Below are 13,704 nucleotides of genomic sequence, written 5' to 3'. Positions count from 1 at the left end.
GTAAGAGTGAAAGGGAAGGTCTACAAGGGGTAGTGAGACCAGCTATGTTATATGGGTTGGAGACAGTGGCATTGACAAAAAGGCAGGAGTCAGAGCTTGACGTGGCAGAGTTGAAGATGTTAAGATTTGCACTGGGTGTGACGAGGATGGATAGGATTAGGAATAAGTATATTAGAGGGTCAGTCCAGGTTGGAAGGTTTGGAGACAAAGCCAGAGAGGCAAGATTACGTTGGTTTGGACATGTGCTGAGGAGGGAATAGGAGTATATTGGGAGAAAAATGTTAAGGATGAAGCTGCCAGGTAACAGGAAAAGAGGAAGGCCTAAGATAAGGTTTATGGATGTGGTGAGAGGACATGCAGGTGGTTGGTGTGACAGAGCAAGATGCAGAGGACAGGAATAAATAGAAACAGTTGATCTGCTGTGGCAACCCCTAATGAGAGCAGCCAAAAGAAGATCTTCATTCCTGTCCATCAACTATCAGTCAGTTTGAAGATACTGAGTGCTTCAGTATTAATTGTCCCATTAAGGGGGACACTGACACTTGCTATGTATGCCAATAGGCAAATCCTAAAATGAAGAAAAAAATGTGTAAATCTTTTTTTCTTAAAAATGTTAATCATTTTCTCACCCTCCACAAGAGACACCATATTTGGACCTACTTCTCACAACCTCTTTTTCCTATACATACTATCTGGAGTTGCAAGTGTGCAAGCTCCCAAGAATATGAGACAAGTTTTACTCTCCAAAGTTATAAAGTGGTGACTCTGGCAAACACCATAACCTACTACAACTGTCTTTTACAGCTCACTGTATTTTATCCTCAACTTTACTCATACCTGTAACTTCTTCATTAAATTTCTTATTTGCATTTATTAAGCATGATGGTCCCACTATGTGCAGTATATTTTCAACAGAGGTTGTGAAGCAACACTCCAAAAGTAAAAAAGGTTACACTTGAACACTTGAAGGTTACACTTACAAACTAATAGAGAACATTTGTGAAGAGCAACCTACTCAGATTCTTAACCTTGAATTAAATTCTGTTCCAGCTTTCTCCATTTCCACTTTACTAAAAAAAAATTACTGACAAAAAAATTCTAAGCTTGCTTCCCCCCTTTCCTGTGGCAGGTGTTGTCCAGATACGGATTTGCTGTGTCCAGGACTGTTCGTGAGCTCCTGAGCCCCCCCCCCCAATTAACTAGGGTTAAACTATTTGTGGTGCCATAAAGTCTGCTCTTCAAATTTTCCCTTGCAACTAGCCAGCTTTTTAGTTTTAGCACTCAAATCTGTTTCTTTGAGCTCAGCACTTGTTCAGAACTCGTTGTAAGCACTAAATTAGCTACAAATTACTACATCACTCAACTTTCCTCACTTGTCTAGAGGAAAACAGTTTTTAGTACTTAATAAATAAGCGCCTATCCAGGCATGTCTAAACGTCAGGTCCCGGTGTTTTCTCCTGTCTACCTGATGAATCTAGGCATCTTGGGACAAGGCAGCAATTGCCTCATGCACACAGACAACCCTCTCCTCCTATACAACCTGTGAGAGATGCACTTATATAGCCAAACTGGAAGCAAAGCTCTCTTCACCAAAGACTGGACTAGACAGTGAAGAGGAGAAGGTAAACACTTGCACCATACCACACTCATCACATAGTCCCTCAAAACCTACACCACCAATACACACACACAGAAGCAAAAAACACGCACCTACATTCGTGGAGGCACTCAGTATAAATCTGCTCAAACAACTGAGACCTCCAAAGCAGAAATGAAAGCAACCTCCACCCCCAACACAACCCAAATGACACATAGCCCACATACTCATTGCCACTCAACTACAGCCCATAAGGCATAACATACCCAACACTCTAGTCATAGGTGGCTCTATAGTCAGGCACACTGATGTTCCACTCACCAGGCTAAACAAGGAGAAAGTTACTGTCAGCTGCCTGTTGGGTGCCAGGATTGGCCACATAATGCATGCACTCAAGTCACTCCACAACAAGTCAAATATGACTGTCATTGAACATGTTGATGTGAACGACCTGAGATGTACCTCCCTGAACTACATAAAAAGAGACATGGAGGAGCTCTCCGATCTTGTAGCCCAGGCAGGTATGACCCTAGCCCTGAGTAGCATCCTGCCATCACCCAGAAAGATACCACAGTACAAGGACAAAATGATTGACTTCAGCAATTGGCTAAGCTTCTGGTGTCATTCTAAGGGAATCCAGTATCCGTCTGCCTGGGATGACATGATAGACAGACCACGCTGCTTTTCCAGAGATGGCCTGCACCTGTTGCCCTTGGGATTCTGGATACTGGCAAAGGCTCTTGCCACCCCTATAGTGCCTTTTTAGGCAAGGTTCTAATGACAAATTCACCACCATAACAGGTACAAGCAAGCAAAATCTGAGGGTAATGCTACGCAATGCTAGAAGTCTAAACCTCAAAATGCACTCACTCGAGGCACTCCTTAAAATGGAGAACATTAACATCTGTGCAGTGACAGAGACCTGGTTCAAAGCTCCAGAGAGCACCCCTGCATTACCAGGCTATAATTCATACTACACCTTTCAGCCACCAAACCCAGACCAAACCACTAAAGGTGGAGGCATGTCCATATTCATTAAGGATATCCACACCTCCAAGCTAGTTGCTCAGCATAATGCATCCAAGATTATCCAAGTTCAACTAACTCTGGGCAAAACCGCAATCCAGATTGTAGCTTACCACAGACCCCCCACCATGCCCCAGGATTCCCACTCCTCTTTTCTTGATACACTGGAAAATATTAAGGTACAACCCAACACCCTAATAATGGGTGATTTCAACTACCCCACCATTAACTGGGAAAACTACTCATGTACCAACTCATTTGCTCAATGTTTTCTGGAATTAATCAATTCCAATGCCTTGGATCAACTTATCCACACCCCCTCCAGGGGCAGCAAGATCCTAGACCTGGACATTACCAACATGGGTGACCGGTGTTCCGCACCAGAGGTCTGCTCCTCATTGGTCAGATCAGACTACAAGCTAATCACCCTAGACATCCACATCCCGCTCCTACCCCTCCATTAGGAAAACAACCATAAAAAATTTCTCCAAAGCCAACTTCATGCTTCTTAAGACAGAAGTGGCAAATTTCATGACACCCATGCAGGTGGACAATAGAGGTATGACTACTGAATCCTACACAAATGCACTTTATAAGCACTTACACGAGTGCATGGATAGTGCTTTCCCTAACAGAACCAAGATGCTATCCTCCAAAAAAGGAAGCCAATCTGGTGGTTTCCTGCCATAAACAAACTCTACAACAGCAGAAAGAAACTGTTGCAAAAAAGAGTAAAATCCCACAATTGGAAGAACTCCCTGGTCAGCCTAAGTAAGAAGCTGAGAACGCTCATAAAATCCTCCAAAGCTAGCTATGAATACAAAATTGCCACTGATTTTAAAGATAACCACAAAGCATTCTATAGCTCTGTCAAGAATCTCAATGGCAATACTCAGGTCTGCTCTGAGTTACAGCACAATGACACTAAATATACAGAACCAACTGATATTGCCAACATCCTGGCAGATAGGTTCAGTGCTAACTTTACCCACCTCACACCCCCTAAAGGGCCCATCTTTATACTGGAAGAATGCAAAGTTCCTGTAATCACGGCTGCACAGGTAAAAACCTCATTCTCCAAAGCCAAGAACACAGCATCCATGGGACCTGTCAACATCCCAGGCTGCCTTCTACACGAACTACAGAATGAACTGGCACCCCACCTAAGTAATCATAGCCTCACCTCAGGCTTTGTACCCATTGAATGGTGCACCATGATGGTTATCCCACTCCACAAAGGGGGACCACAACAGACCCTGGGAACTACTGCCCCATTAGCCTGATGAGCCTGGTCTGCAAGGCCATGGAACGTATCATCATGGAACTCATAAACAAAGACGTTGGAGATCTCCAAACTCTGGACCCCACACAGTTCGGGTTTGTAAAAGGCAGATCATGTCTCCTAAACCTGAAAGACTACTTTGAAGCAGTCACCAAAGCCATAGATGAGGGTAAGGTGGTTAGATCTCGCCAAGGCGTTCAACACCATCCCCCACTCTGGAATTATAGATAAACTCACTAAACTAGGTATAAATCCCTATGTCACAAGATGAGTTGCCAACTGGCTTACTGACAGAAACCACACTGTGAAAGTAGCAGACTCCAAATCAGACTTCAGACCAGTGACAAGTGGAGTACCACAGGGTTCAGTCCTGGGTCCTCTCCTGTTTGGTTTCTACTTCTCTGAAGTACAGGCTAACACAGAAGGTCTTTGGCTAACTAAATTCACAGATGACTGCAAACTAGGAGCCATAAGTGAAACTCGTAATGATGTGGACTTCCTACAAAAGGGCCTCACTGAGACAGATGCCTGGTGTCAAAGTCATGGTTTCAAGCTCAATGCCAAAAAGTGCATTGTCATCCCCTTTGGTAAAAACTCTGTACCCATGAACTACCACATAGGCGGTAGTCTACTTAACACCAAAAGTGTGATAAGAGACCTTGGGACACAGGTAGACAGTAGTCTCTCCTTTAATAATCACATCGCCACAGTGGTCATGAAATCCTTCTACGTGGCACACCTCATCACAAAAGGTTTCTCATCCAGAAATAAAGAGGTCAATGTTCCCCTCTACTCATCATTCATTAGACCCATTATAGAGTACAATGCTCCTTCTGGTATGTACCTCACAAGACATCTATAACAATTGGAAAGGCTGCAGAAATACCTCACAAAGAGGATTACTGGCCTCAAACAGATGCCCTACTCAGACCGACTCAAAATACTCCAGCTTTACTCTGTCGCATATCGCCTACTCAGAGGCGATCTCTGCCTAACATAAAAAGCTATGTCAAACCCAGAGCTGTTGGATATGCTCCATTTAAAGAAATCCCAATCCCTCCGAGTTACATGCTCTAGGGACCTAAACCTTGTCACCACAATAAACAGAGCATGCTGGAGGGACAGATTCCTGTCCCAGAGACATCCCATAATCTGGAACAGACTACCTATCTATGTCAAACAGAGCTCCTCATTAGCACTCTTTAAGAAAAATCTTGATGATTGGATGGGTAATAGGAAATTCACCCCGGGGATTACTTCTGTGGTTCTGCTTGACAGGGGCACAGGAAAATAATTTTCTTGGGTGGCAAAAGCCAGGGTACCTTTTTGGCTAGGCTTGTATAGTCCCTAGGGTCAGTAGCCTAGTACCTACCTATGAACCTATGAACCTATGAATTGTGGCAAACAAGATTATTGCAATAGTATGATATGGAAAATATAAATATCAAATAGGTTACACATTTTTATAGTCACTTCAAAATGAAAGAGATGACATTGCATGTTACAAGTTAGCACTGTATACACAGTATTTACTATATGTCTATAATGTCTTTGCTCATACAGGAAAACAGATTTATAAACATTGATAAACAAAATAAGTAGAGCATATGCTGTAATTAAAAGTGCATACAAGTCTCATATATTGGACACTTTTTTCACTGTTGCCATATCATAATAAATATGGAAAAACAAAAAACAGTCACCAGATGTAGTCTAGCTTATTGTATTTAAATGTTGTATTCTTAGTTCCATTTTTATTGGTCTGAAGAAGTGTTTGTTTAAAATGAGACAGCGCTTACATTTTTTATGTGTTATTAAAGTGAATTGTTTTACATACATCTTCTAGTTTGTCTTTTGCTGCTTGGTCATGTCAAAAATATTACTGTAGTAAATGTGGATTTACATTTGAGAAATGTTAACATTTTCACCCAAAACAGAGACTATAGCCAATTCTTTTGTGTGCTTCATAAATATGATAGCTGACAATTACATGTGTATCCCATCTATAATAATTTACCCATACTCCATAAACCAGGAAATGACTTGAGGGTGGCCTAATTGTTAAGGTGCTTTCCTTACAAGCACAAGGTGCAGGGTTTGAGTCTCACAAGGGATAATTGGCTAGGTTTGCAAGGGCAGTTAGCCTAGTACTAACCTATGAAAAAGCCGTAACATAACTGCAACTTCACAAGCATCAAATAAGCTTTTTTGACAGCTAACATATCAAAAAAGAAAACAATCTCATTGTTAGATGCAACATGTTTTAACAAAATGAAGTTAATAGTGTGCATTATGGAAGGTGTGAGAGTTTCAGTGTCATACATTGGGGTGTGGTTAGCTGTAACCCCCTTCCACCGTTGCAATATGGATTTTTTCTGACACAGATTTTAGAGAGGTGGTATTATATGTCCCTGACAATGGTGAAAAAAAGTAGGTTAAAACATTGAAGCAAACTATTTTAAACTAATTAAGTTATGAAATTGTACTAAATTCAGTTCTTTTAACTTAATGAGTTTGTTATTTTAGATTTTTAAATTTGTTAATTTTCATTCTTGTAACCAGCAACTTACAATATACACATTTTCACAGTATCTTATAAATTCACCTTTGGGTAATAAACAGGTCCTGCCTAAGTGAAATAGTGCCCTTTGCAAAAGGGATCCATGGTGATCCCCAATTCCCATTGCTTACCCCCCACACACACATCCCCCAGTGCCTCCATCCCACCTTGCCCCCCCCCATGGCCTACTCACATTACCCAGATTTCTTTTATTATTTTTTTGCACATTTTGTCTTTCTCTTCAGTTTTTTTCCTGCATCCTTTCAACACACTGTAACCGTGAAAGAAATAAATTAATTAAGGTGGGTTAGTGGGGGCCTCTATAATCCCAGAATACATAGGGGTTATAGATATTCTGAGGTGTATTTTAGAGTTTTCCCACCTTTTTGATCCAATGATAGTCTGAAAAAAAATAATGATTATGGAAAGAAATTCAGACTTATTCTTCAGCTTTGCTTTTCCTGCATTCTTTCAACTCACCCTAACTGGTCAAGAGTGCGCTGTAATAATTGTGGAATAAATAATCAAATTAAGATGGGGTCATTAGGACACCAGGACCCCAGACGCCAAGAGCTAATAAATGATCTGAAGCGCATTTTAGAACTACTTCATCCAACAATTGCATGTACAAAAACTCTGAGCAAGGAAAGGAATTTGGTATTCCTCTTAAACGTTACTTTTCATATATACTTTCAATGCACCCTAGTATCCAGGAGTGCACTATAATAACTGTGGAATGGATAATAAAGCTAAGCTGAGAGTAGAAGCCTTGGGGTTATAGATGTTTGGAGGTCCATTTTAGAGCTATTTCCAATCTTTTGAGCGAATGACAGCCTGAATAAAAAGCATGAGCAAATAAAGAAATTCAATTTTTTTTTCTTTCAAAGAAGAAATGAGTTGAGTCTAGTAGTTCACAATCAAACACTTGCAAGGACAACTATCTATTGAATGACAGTTCTATAGTTTGACTGCTTCTTGATATAGTGAGTGAATGTAGATCTGGCATTTCTGGGAATCACAGAAGTTCAGTACCTGTATAATACAAAGCCAAAGTAGGAGCAGGTGATTCCTACTGAGCATGACAACTCTAGACTCTAGCTAAATAAGGACAATGTTTCCCTCCCTCAATTACGGAAGATTGTGTTTTTTGTTCTTAATAACCCCAAACAGATTCTGATCTCTCAAAGAGAGATTTCAATGGGTTAAATTGCTAATTTGTAAGGTGGAATGTTTACTGTCAGACAGCATATTTTCACTGCTGAGTAATGATCTTGTTACATGGTCACACTCCTAAAAAAGTGGAGCTTTAAATTTCCCTCTAGATGTGCACTTAATAGCATTTATGTTCATTATCTGTACTATTAATAGGTTATAAATCATATCTACAATTGCTGGCACATTTTATATGGACTTATACTATTGTTCTACTTTTTTGGTATATCTCAAATACAGGCCAGATCTGATGAAGCATTAGGTGAAAGTGCCACAGAATCCAAGTATACACCCCTGTCTATTCTAATATGTATTTTATGCTGTTACAAATTTTCTCCTGAACTTTAAAACTGATAGATAATAAAATAATGTCTTTGACATACATAAGATTGTATGGGATTGTTTTCCACTATATTTTCTTATTGCTACTGATGTCTTATACTTTGTCTCTTCAGTAGTTACCTCACTAAAAACCATAAGATTAGCCCAGTTTTTGGCCACACCAACCAAAGAGATTCCTGCTGATCCCAGCCACCAGCAGGACCTAATCAGGGAAGGCCACATATATAACTCCATCTCCCTCCATCTGAAAAATGTGTTTGCATGTACATACATACATATATATATATATATATATATATATATATATATATATATATATATATATATATGTATATATATATATATGGATTCACTTCAGAAGCTCGAAATACTGAAATCTCGAATTTCAGTATCTTGAGCCCAAGAAGTGGAATCCAAAAAACAACGAAAACTAAAAACCGCGAAATTCAAAACCTCAAATACCGGAAGTTTTGAATTTTGTGGTTTTACTACACACACACACACACACACACACACACACACACACACACACACACACACACACACACACACACACACACACACACTTACCTGAATACATAACCATAGCAGAACTTTAGAAGCATGAAATTCAAAACCTCCGGTATTCGAGGTTTTGAATTTCTCACTTCTACACTTTTGCTTTTATGTAGATTCGGCTTCTTGGGCTCGAAATACTGAAATTCAAGATTTCAGTATTTTGAGCTACTGAACGGAACCCATACACATATGTAGCAGCTTTTTCACTGTTAACTCATTTAGCAGTGCTTATCCATTCTGTTTGAAAAACTGATCATAAAAGGAGTACTTTCAAGGTTGAGGTCTCCTGAGTAGTTTTTCACATTTATCACCTTTTTTGAATCTTTGTTTTATTTTTGTTTTTGTTATTTTACTGTTTAGTTTTTATCTCACTAGCCAAGGTGCTCTTATTGCAGGACAAATACAATCTGACTGAAGGTAAAAATATAGGCAGGTAGTACCATGGATCATCCTCTCCTACTTTAGCTTGTTTGTGAGGATCCAACCTGGACTGATCGATCTCCTAACCTGGTGGTTTTCTCTATTCTTTCTATAATATAGAAGAGACACAACATCACGTGTTGATTAATCACACATTTCATGTCCAAAATATGTTCACAACCAATAGATTTTACAATACGAATATGTTAAAGAACAGAAAGATTTTGTCAAATATTCATTGTTTTATTGACCTACCTCTCCCTTGGAGGTGTCCAGGCAATGGGGAGGACAATGGTGGGATCTAGATAATGCAAATGTAATTAAGCAATAACCCACACCTGGGTGTGGTTAATGCTGGATTTACCCACAGTTGGTGTGGTTTGGTCACGAGGGCGAAGCCCGAGTGATCAAAGACAACTGTGGGTAAATCCAGCATTAACCACACCCAGAAGTGGGTTATTGCTATTATACAATGACATTATTTAAAAAAAAATACTTACTTTTCTTAAATAATGGCATTGTATAATGCCTCCTTGCTGTCCTTTCGCAGCTCGTAGAGATCCTCTTCCTATTTCTGATGTACTGGGCATGCGTATGGGACTTACGTTCCCACACATACCCAGTACATCAATGCTTCAAAAAGTAAGCAATGGAGAAAAGAAGATCTCTGTTGCTCTGTTTTGTTCCTTTTCCTTTTTTTAAATAAAAAAAAATAGTTTGGGGCAATTTAGGAGAAGGAGAACTGCAATCCCGACTCTTCAGGTACGAGAAAGCTTGAAGAAAATACAAGGGGAATCGGGTACGTTAACACGTACCGGATTCCCCTTGTATTTTCTACAAGCTGTCTTTCTCGTATCTGTGGAGTAGGGAGTACAGCTTTTTTTTTTTTTTTTTTCAATAAAAAAATTAAAATTTGGAAATATGCCAATGGAAAAAAGTCTGGGTGACCGGACCTTTTCTTTTGGTATATTGTCAGATTTACAACGGGCATGCTGGCCAATCAGCTGGCACATTTTGGAATATTAATTGGGGGGGTCATTTTATAATTAATGTTAAAACACAGTGCAGCCATTTACCTTGTAGTTTAGGGATAGAGCCCACCACCATCATCAAAGGGTAAGGGTGAAAGACAAACATGCAAGAGAGGGAGAGAGAAAAAAAAAACAGATACTCATTATCAGTGACAAGGACCAAATCAGTCAACTGCTACAAATAAAAAGAAACAAGCGAGAGTCATTAATTAAATCATTATATAGTATGCAACGTTATCTTTACCCCACCCCTCTAAATACAGTATCAGACTTCTGCGTTTACATTCATTCCTTTATATATTATTGACTTCAGATACAATTGCAAATGTTGAGGCCTATAAAAATTTATTACAGAATCTTGAAATGCTCTAGCAGCTTACCCTACATTAAGGCTATCGGGTTATCTGACTCTATTGTAAATGAGGCACTGTGGGGGTTTGAGGAACACAAAAAGATAATATTAAGCCTCAGAAAGAGAAAAAAAAGTTGAGTTAAGCCTCCTTGCTTCAGGCAAGCCACACATCCCTACTCTCATATGATTTTTGAAGAACATTTGTGACTGATTTCTCCTGATAGTAAGGGGAAGCTTATTCTATAATCTTGGAAGGCATTATACCATGTATCTGTCACATCTTTGTATTGTTAATATTTATTTTTAATATTACTTTCCCTTACCTAGAGTTATCTCCCCCTAGCAGTTTACTATAGGATTACACTTTCAAATACAACTGGCTGAGACATCACAGATGTCAAATGTAAGTATCCTGTTGTTGTTGTCTTTCGGCTTTTCCCGGTTAGGGGTCGCCATAGCAGAACTCCGGTCCACTAATGATTGGCAGTAGATTTTCACAAATGCCGAGGTGCCAGCTCAACGTTCAACCTTCAACGAAGGCACGGCCATTTACATATGTCTTTCAAATGCCCACCCAACCACGGGGAGGACATGCAGACTCCACACAGAAGGCACTCCCCACACTCCAGCCGAGAATCGAACGGGAGAACCTCTTGCTGTGAGACAACAATGCTACCACTGCACCACCCCGAGGTCAACCCGTAAGAAACAAAATATAATGACAGTTCATGAAGCCTGTCTAGTTATCACAGATGACTAAGCTTCTTGGTTGTTACTGAGCTGCTTCCAGTACTTAAGGGTACCATGTTTGATTACTTCTACTTTCATTTGCCTACTGTGTAACTCTGAGCAAGTCACTTAATCAGACAGTCTTCCCAGGTCACCCATGTAAATGGACATGGGTTTATCAGGTTAACATTTATGTAAACTAAGAACATAAACAAAGCTTTCTCTGTGAAGCTTGTTTGTTAGTAAACAATCATTTTATCATTTCCACTTCTTTCAGGTGTCTTTTTCAAAAAGTGAAAATGCAGTACAGTATATTTATTGATGGATCAGATCAGTGAGCTATAAAATAGTACAGTAAAGTCAATGGAAGGATTAAACATGCTATTTAAAATTAGGGGGACTAAGGCTATAAAATATGCTTTCCTGACTTTGGTAAATCACCATGGTAAAATTTTAGATTGTCATCTGTAACTGTCCCTAGAACTTTGGTGATGGAATCATAGTTTATTATTTGTTCATTTATTTTGCAATCATAATTTAAGTCCTTTTTGCTGTTTCTTATTATTTGAAATATACATTCACATTAAAGGTGGTACATTGCTACTACACCAGGTGTGATGTTTTTGTAGACCATCTTGGAGAACTTCAGCATCTTCTGTCCACAGGTTCATAGGAAAATATTAGTCTATTAGCCTGCAGACTATCACACACCTAGCCAACAACCAGAGACCAGAATCAAAACCCAGTACCTTTTATCTGTGATGTTAAGACCTTAACCATTAAACCAAACCTCCCAGTGAAATAATTATGTTACCCATTTTGCAGTCATCAGCATATCTGATTATACATAGCCCTTTTTTCAATCTTACATCTACGAAAGATAGTCCAAAAATAAATGGTCTTACTACAGAGCCATGTCAGGCAACACTGGTAACCCCTACGTGGATAAACGGGTGTTCTATGCCTCAACTTTTGTGTGCCGCTGCTTACCAGTGTTGTACTCTTTGATTTACACATAACTTGACATTTTATTCTGTTCATTGTTCAGTTATTTCATTAAAGAGTGAGAGTGTTGTATGTCATATCAAGATTAATGTTAAGCAATATGGCCTTTCTTCAGATGCTGCTCTTACCTCTTTAAAGAAAAGGCAAACATAACCTCTTAACAAACTCATACATTTCAATGTCTAGAAGAACAGGTCCTTTGTGTCATTTTGTATAAACTTCATTATAATCATGATTTTACATAAAGACTGTTCAGGATGAATGGTCCAAAATTCTTGAAAACTGAAGCCACTACAGCCTGTCACTAATGGTCATTGATGTCCCACATGCTAAGATTTAATTTAACATGACTGACAGGTGTTTAGTCATAGTTTTCCTTGATTTTGTGTAGGAAGTTGCCATCTGTGTTGTCTACTTTTTAATGGAGCTTAAGTTTCAAATTTTACTTGTGGCATATCTGTAGTTATATAAAGGACGACTCCCCATGTTTCTGTAACACTCTGATATATTTTATTGCTTATTGTGAAGACTGTACAAAATTGTTCTGCAATGCATTTGCTATGAGCTGTGGCTGTGTGATCCCTTCATTGCTAATTTATAAGATCAGAAGCATATCTAGAGTAGGGGGAAGCCACTCTAGCAATAAAGGTGGCACAATCAGCTATTTCTAATGTGGCTTTACTGCAGTACCAACATTTAGAAATGAATGTTGATTGTTGATACTATAACTGCTGCAGGGCTGAAGCCCTGAAGTACTTAGTGGGTGTTAGAAAGAACTACAGCAAACTGCTTCCTATAACTAGCTACAATATATATTTGTATTTGTAGCAAATGGTTTGTTAAGCTTGAAGCAGAAGGCCATTATCTAAAACTAGGACAGAGGATTCTTTTTGCTCCTCACCTTAGAGTTGATCCTGATCCTGAAAATGACCTTTGTTTGCCTTTTTTTCTTTTTTTTTTATTTACCTTTAACTTAGAATTGAGGGGGGCAGAACACTGAATCATTGAGGCTCATGATAGATCTGAGAAGTGCCAGATCTAGAGATGGACTTTGTTTGTGCCAGATCAGGGAACAGCACATGGCTCACAATGAACATCCTACAGCTGTGGATAATGTTACATTCATTATTTTTCCTTTCATTTTTCTGATGTAGCAATTATTGCTCCCAGCCTTTAAGATCATACAAGCTGTGCTCATAATTAGATCAGGAAGACTATGGAAGAATGCAAGTGCTTCCTGTACTTTATTTAATCTAGACGTATTTTAGATTAAGGTTCTTTTTAATTCTTGAAAGCAAAGTAGTTCCTTTTTTTACTATTGTATATCTTATTAATATTACAATTCTTGTTGAGTATACTTGTATATTATTATCTTACTGTTACAGGTTCATTAATACAGGCATTAGTGGGATGACAAAACTCATTGGCAGTATCCTGAGCAGATTCACTTATCTGGATCAATTAGATTAGTATCCCAGTCAGTTTTTATATGTATGCCATCTACTGCAGCGTAGTTTCCATTGGAAAAGTCTAAAAAGGATGATTTAATTATCAATGAGTTTAATTTGACCTTTAAGCTAGAGATGATGA

This window comes from Protopterus annectens, chromosome 8.part1, assembly GCF_019279795.1.
Source record: "Protopterus annectens isolate FY-2018-M chromosome 8.part1, PAN1.0, whole genome shotgun sequence".
Taxonomy (NCBI): domain Eukaryota; kingdom Metazoa; phylum Chordata; order Ceratodontiformes; family Protopteridae; genus Protopterus; species Protopterus annectens.
The sequence above is the reverse complement of the archived record's forward strand: the minus strand, read 5'-3'. Positions refer to the sequence as shown.